At 43.7% G+C, this 14415-nt stretch overlaps 1 long non-coding RNA gene across 1 annotated transcript; it reads right to left on the bottom strand.

The window, feature by feature from the left end:
- Positions 1-8880: 8880 nt before the first annotated feature.
- On the bottom strand, positions 8881-10664 carry LOC116834629 (uncharacterized). The gene is made up of 3 exons (XR_004376001.2): positions 10468-10664; positions 9764-9916; positions 8881-8948 (listed from the first exon to the last, which is right to left on the bottom strand). It is a non-coding gene; the product is annotated as an uncharacterized LOC116834629 (long non-coding RNA).
- Between the last annotated feature and the right edge of the window lie 3751 nt (positions 10665-14415).

Raw genomic sequence — 14415 nt, 5'->3', positions numbered from 1 at the left:
ATCGGCCCCAATTGCATAACTGGGAGAAATTTGATCAACCAAAATCATATTAGAGATTAAATTCCGTCCGCACATGCTGTCATAGGGCATAGCTTATGTGTTACTATGAAGCTCAGCAGGTGAATGTTCAGTCCTATTCAGTCATACAAACGGTGGGAGAGATCCTGCATTATTCACTGTAGCAAATGTATTTAGACTCCTAAAGTCTAAATATGGACTGCAAAAATTGGGCTGAGAAATTGCAGACACCTGCTGTGAAGAATCATCAACATATAAAATGAAACAGGCCTCTCAAGGAACATGCTAGAAAGATCTCTTTTAAATGAAAGTTTGAATTCGGTTTCTCAAATTAAACAGCTCACAAGCAAAAATATGGAAATGCCTCGTTTACAGGAAAACTTTTTTCAGCAGATCTCACTTTGGTCATCAAGCTCAGTTTATTTTAGACTTTGTAATTAGCACCAAGCTAGTATGTATGGCAAAACATACGAGTTGCATAAAAGTAGAAATGCATTTTTAGTCTACAGAAGCAACTTGGTTTTCTTAAAGAAGAGATCTAAGGTGAACAATGCTACCCTGAAAGCTTCTTTTAAAGGGGTGGAGTAAAAGTGAATTGCATAGCTAGTCCCTGCTAGGACAAATTTTATTCACTTAGTCGAGTAATCCCTGAGAATGAAGATAGCAGGATTTGGCCTTATGCTTAATAGGCATCAGAGAAAGAAGAAGAATATGGTCAAAACACCATTATAAGTATTATGCTGCGACTCAGATGAGAGCAATTTTAAAAACCCATGAGCTGTATTGACAATGAAGAAGGATAATCTCCATTTTAAAAAAGTTAGGTAAAGAATCCCACCGTGTATATACAAAAAACAGTGTTTAGATTTTCACAGGACAAATGCTCTGGTATGAATTGTCTTCAGATGTCCTGATTTTAGCAACATTCAAAGCAATCCAGCTCTAGTCTAGGTGTGTGTCCATCGGGTAAATCATTGCTGAGTCTATGCACGGCTCTGACACTAATAACCCTACATTCAATAGCCTGTGTTCTAATCTGTTGCCGCAGAAGAAGAGCTTTTACGGAGCCTGTTAGGGAGAGGGACGGTCCGTAAGGCCCCATGGTAAAACCGGGACAGCTAGAATAGGTCAAATCAAGAGTAGTTTTAATGTAGTTCAGTTGTAAATCTATACTCATGACTTCAAATGCATGCAGCTCGTGCTGAACACATGTACGTGTGCAGAGGACATACCTAAATCTATATGGGCATGTCTGGGTCTGGGTCTGTTTATATTGAGGTAATTTGGTGCATTTCGGTAACAGCTGTCAAGGCAGTACTCTGAACCGTTCAGTTTATACTGAGTAGTCTACGGCAACAGTTGATAATCTTTGTTTTCGCAGTTGGGGGGTCCTGAGAAAATGATCAGGGGAAGGTCATCAATTCAGAACACAGAAAAGCAACTCCGTTACAACTAATGGTGAGTAAGCATTACTCGTGCTAGAAATTGTTGGCGTTCCTGTGGGTAAGGCTTTCTGGTGTTTTTAAGGCCCGGCTTGATTTAGTTGGGGTTGGTCCTGCTTTGAGCAGGAGGTTGAACTAGATGTCCTCCAGAGGTCTCTTCCAATCCTGATCTTCTACGATCCTCCTATGATTCTATAATTCAAACAAAGCCCTTCCCGAATTCCTCATTGTAAAATAGTCCCCTGTGAGGGGCAGATAAGGGTAAGGAGAAGCACTAAGGGAGGATGAAATGTTTGAAGAAGAAAACTATAGCATCCATTTTAAAGGTACAGCGAGCCAAGCTTTTTATACTCAGCATATTCAGATGTGAACTACAGACGCGCTTCCTATTTAAACTGACGGTTTAGGTTACGTGATTGGGAGCTTTTTTTGTAGCGGACTAGAGCAACAACAATCATTAAACATATTTACGTGGGGCTGATCCTGCAGTCCCTATACAGATAAAAGTCCTACTCTTAAAGAGTAATATCTACAGCACGTTTCATGGCATGATCTTGTTTCGGGGCCTTGGAAAGGTAGGAAGGTAGTATTATCGCCATTTTACAAAGGGGGAAACTGAGTCACGAAGCGACCTCACGTGACTTGAACAGGCTCGCTCAGCAAGGCAATAACAGCGGCAGAGCAGAAAAATAACTCAAGTCTATTGACTCCGAGTCCCCTGCTTTAACCATCAAACCACACTGCTCAGAAAAGTTTTCTCTTCCAAGGTGTTTTTTCTACGCTCATGCTCCCCCAGGGATCTGAGGAATGAAATAGAAGGTGATGGTTGTGTCTAGCTGTGAAAACACGCCGCGTGCGTTTGCAGTGGAAATTAATTTTAGTTAATTGTAGAGATGACTTTGGGTTCTTGAACGTGCTTTTCTAAGTCCAGGTAGTGATAAGAAAAGACAGATGATATGGAATCAGTTAAAACACGTTGACAAGATTCGTCAAAAATACAAATGAAGAATATCTGAAAACCACCCCCACCAACAACACAATCTTTGCGAAAGCTAGGAGGAGACAGAGAGGTACATTCGACCCCTGATGTTTTAGAAAGAGTCAAGAAACTCCACATTGGCATAGTCTAAATTCTAATAAATTAAATTTAAAATAAATCCAAATTCTAATAAATTACCTTGGACTGCACAGAAACTATAGTCCCCAGGTATGTTTGGGGGATGGGGAATGGCAGGAGTGGGTACTGGCGTGGTAGTCATTTTGGGTTTGTCTAGACTAATTTGTGGGCCTGTTTGAACTTGAATTAATTGAATGCTAATTAACTCGAATTAACAAACATCTTAATATTGGTGAGTCAGTGAACGGAGCGTGCTGATTTGATAGCTAAAAAGTACACTATCGTTGTCAGTTTCAGGAACCTAAGCTAGTCAAAGAGACCCGTCTATATTAGAATCTGTTCTCCTGAGCTGTGCTGCCAGTATTTCTTTACCTTGATGCTAACCCACCTACCAAAATATCTGAGTGCCACAAAGATGTGGACTCTCTCTCTCTCTCTCTCTCTCACACACACACATACACGAACTGTACGTGTATTGTTTAGATTCGTGGACTACATATTACTTAATATTGAAAGAAATGTATGTGTGTATATATATGAACGCCCCCCCCCCCCCGATTGATTTCAGGTTTATATTATTTTAGTCTGAAGATACGTAAAAGATTGGGTGATGAGCGGAATTAGTTGACAAGTAGCAGTGAGAACAGAGTCCTGGAACAGATACACTGTGCTCTTTCACTGCCTCTCTCTGTGGCCACAAATAGGGGATGTGATACAAATAGGGGATGTACAGAACCAGAGAGACATTTGCACCAAGGGAAGATTCAACCCGGTCTCACTGAGATTCAGGCGTTAACCGCAGGGGGAATGATTACAGTTTGTGCATGAGGCGACGAAGGTGAGACCCTGCTATCTGCAAATATTTGTAATTCAAACCCAGCGTGAAGAACATCCTTGACCCAAGCGTAGTCTTAGCTACAGTTAGAGAGAACTCAGCGTGTTTATGCTATTATTGGACACCTCAAGCTTGCATTCACGTTTGCCTTTCTCAGCTAAGTAATCAGTCATGTGACTATTTTTTCTCACCGCGTGAAAAATGTGCCATTCATAAGAAAGAGGAATGATTATTTTTTTTACAGTAGCCAATGTTAAATAGCCAGCCCCCTATTCTGATTGGCTGAAATTCAGGGTTTGATGGGATTTTGGTAATCTCCGTTCCTAATCAACTAGTTGGCATTAGTGCTTTAGTTCCCACTCCCACTGACTTATTGCCATTTGTCCCTATTAAGCACTAACTGATAGACCCCAGCTTTTAAGGAAACAGAGAAGAGTCCCACGCCACACATTGTCTGAGTTGTTACTGTAATTATCACACATGCCACTTTGCTGGGCAAGCAGTCTCCTGCCTTTTGTCAGATCACGTGTTGTTCCCTATATCTGCGATTCCCTACCCCTGGTATCTCAGGCCAGGTCTACACTGCGACTTTAAATCGGTTTAATGGCCGATATACCGATTTAACGCTGTATCCGTTCACACGACGTCGTCATTAATATCGAGTTAAACGGCTCCTTAAATCGATTTCGGAACTCCTCCAAACGGAGGAGTAGCCGCTAAATTCGATATGCATACTCGATTAGGGTTCATGTGGACGGAAATCGACGTTATTGGGCCTCCGGGCGGCATCCAGAGTGCAGCACTGACGCTCTGCGACAGCAATCTGAACTCGGATGCAGCGGGCAGGTAAACAGAAAAGCCCCGCGAACTTTTGAATTACTCTTCCTGCTTGCCCAGCGTGGAAGCTCTGATCAGCCGGCTGGCGATGCAGTTTGAAATCGAAAGAGCTCCGCATAGACCGTACGGAGATTACTAGGTGATCGCTGTGTGGGGAGACAAATTCTGTTGTATCCAGCTCCGTACAGAACACGAAATGCCAAAGGTTTGAATAAAAAACTCCAGATACACAGCGCTGACTTGAAAGCGTAACGGTAAGCCAGACTCAAATGGGACGCTCATGAAGGGAGGGAGGGTACTGAGTCTCCAGCCGTATCCCACAGTCACAGCAGTCTCTGAAAATTATTTGCATTCTTGCTTGAGCTCCCATTGTCTGATAGGTTCAACACAGTGCTTGGCGTGAGTTCAGGTAACAGGCTCCTCAGTTTATTTCCCCCCACCACCACTGAAAAAAAAAGGGAAAGATTTGTGCTGTATGGCGTTTGCTCAATGCACTCCGCGAAAAGGCAAAGGGTTGTCTTGCTGCCTTCACAAAGGGAGGGGTGAGGCTGTACCCAGCACCACCCGGGGCAGTGTTTTCTGCCCCATCAGGCACTGGCTCTCAAACACAGAAGTGGAACTATGGGATAGCTAGGAACAGCTACCACAGTGCACCGCTCCTGAAATCGATGGTAGCTTTGGACCATGGACGCAAACAATCGATTTCGGGATCCCACTGTGGACGCGCTAAACCGATTTTATTAGATCTGTTTTGTAATATCGGTTTAAGCTAATTCGAAATAATCGTGCAGTGTAGATGTACCCTCAGAGACAGTCTGCATGCAAAGCTAAATCCGAATGGGAACTCTATTCCGGGTTCTCATGATTTGGGGAGTTCTATCTGGCACATTTACCGCGAGAAACTCCCCTCAAAGATTCTAACAAGCGAAGGATGGTATTCAGATAACCCAGTGAGGCTCTTAATCCTGCATGTTTGACTCATAACCGACGTTAAATCTTGGGGGGGGGGGAGATTCTTAAATCGCGGGGACACTGGGTAGGATATTTAATAATAAATTCAAACGACAACTGGGCAATAAAGTGGAACTAAATGGGACTGATTTGCTTAATAATATAGCTGGGAGCAAAAGAACAGCGACAGGGCACTGGATTGCTAAAATGAGCACGTTATTATCATTGACTAATTGTCATATGCATTAAATTTTATTTAATATGATATCAGGCACTGCTATGGGAAATGGGCAATATGTGTGTATAGGGAGTAAATAATACACCCATCATAAATACACATACATGCCCATTCATATATATATGAATATATATATAGTACTGAATAGAAAATGAAAACATAATAAAAGGGGCTGCTCTTACTAATAGGAAGAAAAAAGTAGTTGAAATAGGTAAATGAGGGAATTATAAGGAGTTTCCCTAAGATTTTGCTCTGCCATAGTAGAGGCAGAGCAGAAAATTAAGTCTGTGTAAAGTGAAATGGATTATTTTCTATAATGTAGTTTGCCCACCTAAAAATTACTTACCTTTTAAAAAAGTTACACTCAATTAAAGATTTTTCTTTGATGTAAAGTTACCATGGGGATGAGTATGATAGGCAAGCTAGATAATAGGTGGGTTAATCCATCCCTATCCATGTCAAATAATGCTTCCCCCCGCCCCACAATTTGTTAGAATCAGATCAAATCACTGCATACAGACTTGTTGTGAAAAGTTCTTTCTTCATAGATTAATAGATTTTAAAGTCAGAAGGGACCATTATAATCACCTATTCTGACCTCTTGCATAATATAGGCTATAGAATTTCACCCTTTATTCCTGCATTCCCAGTTGAGATAGGGCCTAACTTTCAGACCTGGTCCTGAAAGGCGTTCCCTCCTCCATCCATATTTCAGTGAGAAGGGAAAAAAGATGCTTTTGATTCCCCACTTCCGAATGGTAGATGCTGCCTCAAATCTTGCTGCTTCTCTTTTCAGTGAGGTGAGAATAATGGAGGCCCCAGGAAGTATCTATTTATTCCTTTCACAAAATATGCACCCATCAATCATGTCTATGCATTTTTATAATGAACTACGCTAATTAAATACAAATAACCACTGGGAAAAGTCTAAATCTAGGGAAGAAACTCACCTCAACCATACCTTTTACTTATGTTAGGCTTGAGGGAACACAGAAGCTTTTCAGGCTTTGTTAGAAGTACATAGGAAGGAAACTCTAGATCCAAGGCCCTAACACTTGGTTATGTCCTGCCTCCATCTACTATCATTCAAATCTGGGGCTTCTAGGGAGGGTATCTCAACTGATCTCAAATACTGCGGTAGTTAAGGAAATAGGTGGTATCTAAAATAACCAGGATACAAACAATATAAGGCTTTATAAAATAAAATCAAGTCAAGTGAATCCAGAAACAAACTGATTGCCAGTGCAGTCTATGGAACACAGGTGTAATGTGATCCATACATCACACTCTGCTAAGTAAATGGATTGTTTCTTTCTGCTGCAGCTGAAGTTTCTGAATGCTCCTTGAGAGAATCTCGATGGAGAAGAAATTGCAGCAGCATCTAATTTGGAGGTACAATAGACATGGCTAACTTTATTTGGTCACAACCTCTTAGATACATGTGGGAAACAACTCTTCAGGCTGTTGCTCTACCTGAGAAACCCAGGAGCAACCAGAAGTTCAAAAGAACTCCTAGAGTTTAGAACCACCTACCCCTATAATAGAGGAAACAGACCTTACATGTTCCACTTCTTCTGGATGTTTCTCCTCACCCTATTAGCATCACATCCATCTTATTTTGAGTTTTGCCTCAGACATCTTAGTCTCATCTAAATCCCTGTCTTAGTTAAGCACTGGATAAGCAAACATACTTCACTGGCCAGCTTTTATAAAAATGAGTTGGAGAGAACAGTTCATCAAAATCCTCATAACAGTGTATCCAAACCCTTCCAGTCTGCTCAACAATAGTCTTATATACACTTCTCTGTTTCATGGGAGTGGGAAGCATGTCTGAGAAATGTAGGTGTCCCACAGACACGAGCAGTGTCCTTAGTGGCTGCATTCGTGGGGGTGGTTTGGATTATGGCTAGGGCATTGACCTGGCATCCAAGATGTCTTATCAAAGGAAGAGATCTCTTGTTCAGATTGATATCTCACAGTGGCGGAATAGTCTTTCACAAAGGCATGGTCATCACTTGGGGGAATGCATAAAAGTTGAGGTAAGTGTCTCAGGGACAGAGTACAAGGCAGATGAGCCCATAAAATGGATGGTTGCATCTTGGAAGAAAGTGACTTGAGACAAAATGCCACACATTCCTCAATGGATGTGTTAAGTACTTATAAGCATGCATCACCTGGGCCTTAGAGAAACATTACTGGTGAGCAAGTGGCCATTTAAATACCCCCCAGTCTATTGATAAGCACTTCAGCAATATGTGTATAGAGGAATTATTTCAATGAACAAACACTTACTGACAGTTCCACACATGGTTATGGAAATGTTTTAAGTAGTTCTTCCAATGCTTTTCTTGAATTTGACGCCTTGCTGAAGGACTAGTCCCACTACACAGTCCCCTCACCCTTTTCTCAACTCACCTCCAAGACAAGTCCCACATTCCCATTCCTTTTATATTTCCCTTCTCCCTAATTGGCCCTCATTCTGCCATATCTGTCAATGATATTTGGAAAGATGTCCCAAATTTTCATTTGAAAAACGAGAACTCTAAAGCTTACTCTCCACAGACGCAGACTTTAACTAAAATTCACTCCCACAAAGATAAAACAATCTCTGTCGCAACAACAAAAACATAAGGCACCTTAGATCCCTCATACGGGCTTACTCAAGCCCTCTCTAATCCAATGTACAGAAAACTACAGAGAAAGATCCAAACGATGCACACCTTTTCCTTTCCTCTCTGCTATTTCTCCAGCCCACAACTGCACTTCAATTTCCAGTGAAATGCTTCCAGCATGCTTCAGACCTGAGAAAAGCTTAGCAAGTGCTCAGTAACTATTTAGATCTACACAAATTTATATTCACCAAAGCATTCAATAAATAATCGAGACATGACTGGAAAATGCATTTACCAAATGTTTATTAATTATGACCTTAAAACGGTTGGGGGGAAATGTAAGACTGAGATTTTCGGAAGTGATTAGTTATTTTGGGTACCCAACAGTTTGAATTTTCAGCAAATGCTGAACATTTGTCTTCTGAAAATCAAGTACCTTTAAGATGTGTCAAAAATGGCTACCAACATTTAAAGAATCCAAAATCGCTAGTTTTCTTTTGAAAATCTGTTCCTACAATGTTTACCTGGTAGAAGTGCTCAGGACAGTTTGAGAAATGTGAAAAAAATCACTGGTTTGTTAACTGCTTAAAAATGCTAATCAAGAATTTATATGTTGATATGGGGAATGTCTCCCCAGTGGTGGAGTTGTTTGTGAGATAATGAGTGTGGGAGTAATTGAAGGGGAAGTACTTCTAAGGCCAGAGTCTATGCTAAATCCTGCTGTGTCTAAAGGTCCATCTGCCCTAGAAAGTCAATGACCTCAACTCAAGGGCCCTAGTTACATTATCTCCAATCATTGTTAAAAGCATGTAATATAGATGGGACCTTACCATGACCAAGGACCATGTTCTTTGACTGTCTTTGGTGCAATTTGGGGACACAGGTAATGTCTTCAGTGCTTTGATACAAGTGATGAGCATGTAGAAACAGAAAGAAAAAAAACATTAGATAGATAGATAGATAGAAATTGAGCCATGCTTTAAGGATGTAAGTACCTAGCTGTGTGTAATCAGAACACGGACAGAGCTGTGTTGGTCAGAAGCACAGGGCTTTGGTCTAAATTTGGTCCCATTGAAGATGAAAGTAAAACTCTCTTTGACTCCAACGGGAACAGAGTGAGGCCAATGCTGAGTCCTTTTGAAAATCTCACTCACAGTGTAGTTGTGCCCTGAAGCCAGGGAGGGGAGGCTACCAGCAGCTTGACCCAAACATCTTCTTGAGCAAAGCCTGGTGGCCGCCCTGCATTGCATGGCTTATTAGGATGCCGCCATCAGAATCTCCCAGTGTGCATTTATAACCGTGTAATCTTCAGTCCTTGCACAGGTCCGCATCCCAGCCCACATAGGGGATCGCCTTGAATTCTGAACTAATTTTTGATCCTACATTACGACACCGCAGCCCGTTAGCTAGCAATTAAACCTCCCCTCCCACCACAGCCTTAAGGGCTGAGAAAGCTGATGCAGCTGCTTCAGAGAGTGAGAATTCCCGAAGTTTTCAGACGTTTGCTAAACTTTGGGAGAAAAGAAGAGGGGGAGGGGAAAGATGCGGGGTTTTCCAGCCCTGGCTTTGCTAGAGCAAGTTGCCACAGAGGGGTGAAACTTAGAGAGATTTATTTTCTCTAGTCATAAATCTCATCCCGTTGTGCCTCTGACCAACCAAGCATGATAAAGTCCTTTTCCATAAAGTATTCAGTATTAAAGCCACAAAGCTCACCCAATCAGTAGCCATCTGCTTCTACCATAACTGCTGCTCCAGAAGCAGGGAAAAGCAGCCAGGGAAGAAAAGGCACCACTGTTAGGGCTCCGGGACAAATGAGGAGGCGCTGAATAGCAGTTGAAACCTTTAGTTTGCCTTGTAGATCTGTATCTATAGAGACAGAGGAAGAAAGGAAGCATTATATTGATACAACAATTGTAAAACAAAACACAAAAAAAGGAAGAGGCATCTAAAGGGCAATATAGCACGCATCAGAGGGCCCCACATAAAAGGTGTGCTAACAGATTTATAGAAACCTTTAATTGGTTTTCAATTGAAACATACAGAGGGTGAAGCAAAACTGTGAAGAGTGGCAAAATGTCCTGCATGAGTCTTCTATGTACGGGAACGATTTAATGGGGCCAAATAATTTTAAAGGGGTTTCCCCCCCCCAAAGCATCACTGCCTGATTGAGAACGTTTTCCCCCCTTGATCGTCTAAAATAACCCAACTCCAGCAGAAACGCCGCTTTCAACTTGATCACCAGCTGATTTAGAATGAAGTTTGTTTTTTTTAAAGGAAGTTTAATCAGGGTTCAGGGAATTGCTAAGTGGCTTCATGTATTTTGCCTCGACAAACGCACACTGCGCTATGGCGATCCAGTGGCAATTGTCAAAAAGGAGAAGGGGACCAATATGCAGTTCCCTGCGATACACACTCACCCTGGTTGGTTTAATAATGCGACCCTGGCACAGTATTCACCTGATGCCAACAGTTAACGAGGACAATGTTGTTTTAACCCATTTCTGCTCTTCCTGGCAAGCGAGCACGTGAGACTCCCGAGGTTCTTGCAGAAATCTGGGTGCTAGTTCGTTCCGTCGAGTCATTTATTATTTCGACCCTCTTTTATCTTCCTTGGTACCCTAATTAATACAATCAAAGGCAATGGTGCATATTACGATTATGAGCGAGTAGAAGACAGTTTTGAATAAAGCCATAGAAGGGTCTGTAAGTGTGTGTGTGTGTGTATTAATTTAACTACACCCGATGAAGAAATCTCAAGCAGTGCGATAACCAGCCCTTCGCTGGGAAAATCCCAACTCACTGGGGTTACACGGAATAGTTTGTTTCACCTGCTGGGCAACCCAGAATCGCCCATGCAACCATCTAGCCAAGCACCGTGTCCAGCGCCGAATGAGGTCACTTCACTCAGAGGGCTTTGAAAATGATCAGTGAAATGAAAACAAGCATGATATGGGCACAATGTCTACTTAGGAGTAGCCTACCCCTCCCCGACGCACATCCACCACTCCCAGGTAATTATAGGATGAATGATTGTGTTATTTGATTCCATAACAGAAATTTGTTTGGTTGAAACACACATCATATTACGTTAATGGTCTCTCACCGCGCTCCACCCCCCACCCCGGTTTGCATCTGAACATTTCTCTAACGAGGCTAAAATCAGTCTGGAAAGATCCCAGCCACAGAAAATGGAGTAGGTCAGAAATGGCATTTGTTCGTGTAAGGGATTAATCGAGGCATTGTATAATGCTGCTTTCCAGAATCACTCTCGGGATTAAGAGGCAGATATGACAAGGGGACATATTTTGTGTTCACTATCCATCTTGATTAATGTGTGCTGGAGGATTTGGGGTGAATACTCAGTGAACCGGCGCTGACACTTTGGGTGAAAGCAGTGGAAGGGAAGAATTATTTTTAGCCGAGCCCTGTTAGGGCAGCACAATAAATGGAGTGGGAATCCACGGGATACCAGGAGAAAGAATCATCTCACTGCTCTGATCGGCGGTGCACTCATTCAGGTCCGACTGTCCAAAAGTTGCATTCAAACACTGAGACGGAGAGTGAAAGGGGGGAGCGTTCACTTTAAGTATGAGAGACACACAGAAAGGCAACTTCTTCGGCAGTGCGGATTTGCGCGCGTGTGTGTGTATTGTCACCATCTCAGGTTGCCCTCCATAACAAGCCCGTTATGCCCAAGTCCCTTACCCCCAGGGTTTTCGCCCAGGGGCTGGCAAGACTATTTGCAGCAGAGGATCTCCATTGCCTTTTGGGATTTGGCTCCACACCCAAAGCAATAACGACAGCAAAACTAACCCGGGCCTAATAGAAAGAATCCCCTGTAACCTCATCCCCTCTGGTTCTCAAGACCGGTCTCGTCCTCACTTAGGTTCGGATGAAACGGACTGAGTCCATTTGCGAAGGAGAGCGATGTTCACGGCACACGTGCCTTCATTCTCAGCCTGCTGTGGCTGGAAGCCCAAGTCCCTCCCCGTTAGGAGGAGAGAGAAGGGACGGTGTGTGTGTGCGTGCGCTCCTCTTGTTAGGTCATCTGGTCCATCCCCCTGCCAAGGGTGGAGAGTTGCCTCCTCGATAATGTCTAAGGAAAGCTGGAGGAATCAAATGAAAGAGCGAGAGGGTGCGTGTGTGAGAGAGCTGGAGAAACAGAAAGAAAGAAAGAAAGCAAAGCGAGCGGAAGAGGAGACGAGCCACCCTGGTGCTGCAGAGGGAGCCGGGGAGCCAGGGACCCCCAGCCTTCCCCGGGACGCCCCGAAGGGAGGAGGGAAGCGGATCCCGCTGCTGCCCGCCGGTCCCTGGAGCAGGCGAGGCGTCAGCCCGCAGCGCCGCCAGCACTTCAGCCCTCGCCGCCCGCCCCTGCAGCTGTCCCCGCTTACCTCGCACGCCGCCGCCCGCTCCCGCAGCCGGGCGGGATGCTCCGGGGCCGGAGCGGCGGGTGGAGCCGCCTTGTCCGCACGGAAGGACGGGCTGGGCAGGAGCCGGGGCGAGAGGCAGCGGCGGAGCAGCCTGTTGGACAAAGAGCCGGGGCTTGGGTGGGAGGAGGAGACGCGCCCAGGTCCCCTCCAGCGTGTGAGCTGGGGGAGCTCAGGGAGCGGAAGGCGAAAGGGGAACCGGGGGAGCTGGAGGGACAAGCCTCGGCCTGAAACACTGCCCGGCGTGGGGCCAGTTTTCTCCCCCTCGAGGAGCAGGAACAGAGCAAAGCAGAGGGAGGCTCTGCGGAGGGAAGCAGAGAGGTACCAAAAGTTGGATGTTGGTGCTTTTCAGTTGCCTCTTGTCTGCTCCTGTTATTTCTATATCGATCCCCCACCTCTTCCCCCCAACAGTAACACACATCGTCCGCAACACTCAAGGCGTCTGGGAGCAAAACTAGACTCTTCGGGAAAAAGCAAATAATGTTCCTCTCGTTTAGCCTCTGCAGCATCAATGTTCTCTGTTTCCGATGGAGGGCAGACGAGGAAAGACCAAACAGAAAAGGCTGCCAGGGGGGATGATTTATGTAGAGCAGCATAGTTGGCTTCCAGTGTATTTTGGAAATTTCTTCTCTGCTTCCATACGCAATGATTTTGCTAATTTTCTTTTGTTTAGACTTAAAGCTGAGCCCTACCTGATTCACGCGGAGACCTATAAATTAAGCAGAGCCAGTTGTAGGGCTAGAGCATTTGAAGAACCAGCTGGAGTTAGTACTGGAGGTTAAAAGAAAAAAAAAGGCTTTTCCGTTGGCATGAGTGAAATTGACACCAAAATGATTCAGTCACAGATTTGATCTATGGGTATGGGAAGGAGAAGACACCAATTTATTACCCTCCATTGCACCATTTGGTTTCTCCTGCAGAAATGTGAACTAGATGGAATTTTATACTAAAGGCAAATACAATAATGCCATGGTTCCCCCAAGCAGTATTGTGTCCAGCAGCTCTATATTATGTAAAACATCTGCCATAATACTTAGTGGCACATCTGCTAGGTGTGGATGGCATTCACTAGCCAAGGTTTTCTACTAAATGACATGCCAAAGTCCTGACAGTAATGCCCAATGCCAATCTGCTGCTAGTTCAAATGCAAGCCCAATTCAAGGATGGCTTCTTTCCACACTGGCACCAGAAACAATATAGGAAACAATGGCTTTAGGTGTTAGAGATGAAAGTGAAGCTTCACGTGTGAAGCACCAAACAGATGTATCAGAAAAGGAGATAAAGCGTCATTTAGTAACACAGCATATGGGGGATATAAGGACTGTCCATGGTTGGGAAAGGAAAGGGTTAACACCCTTCATAGTCCCAGTACAAATATGTTAGTAGATAGTTTTGATGTCAGACAACAGTAACAATAATCCAGATACTGAGTGTCATTCCCCATGAAGTCTGTACCCCGACAATCAGCACTAAATGTAAGTGCAGAGAGCATCCCACAGAAACTGTGACCACTTCAGCCATATTGATATCTCCTTGTCACACCTCTGTTTCTGACATGGGTATCCAACATATTTCCCAGTGTCTGCTGGTTGTTGTTGTTGTTGATGAAAGGTAAGGAATGCAGTAAAGGAATACAGATGGTTACAGACTTCATTACACTAAGTTACATTTGCAGGGCACAGTTCTTAGATTGTCAACATGGCTAGATCCACTGGAATCAGATTAAATAAAATTGTTTGTTTAAAAAAAAATCTTTTTTTGTTGTTTGTTTTGTAAGTGCCATGGCTCAGACATCTAAACATGGATTATTGTCCACTTTACTATCAGAGGCGGTCTATTTTCCTCTTCTTTCAGAGACCCAATTTAAAACTCATGAGCCTTCCTAGTGACTTTAGTGGGCTTAGAACCAAGTCCCTTGATCACTCACATTCCTTCTGG

The sequence above is a fragment of the Chelonoidis abingdonii genome, chromosome 5, assembly GCF_003597395.2.
Source record: "Chelonoidis abingdonii isolate Lonesome George chromosome 5, CheloAbing_2.0, whole genome shotgun sequence".
Taxonomy (NCBI): Eukaryota; Metazoa; Chordata; order Testudines; family Testudinidae; genus Chelonoidis; species Chelonoidis abingdonii.
This window is presented reverse-complemented; position numbering and strand designations above follow the sequence as displayed.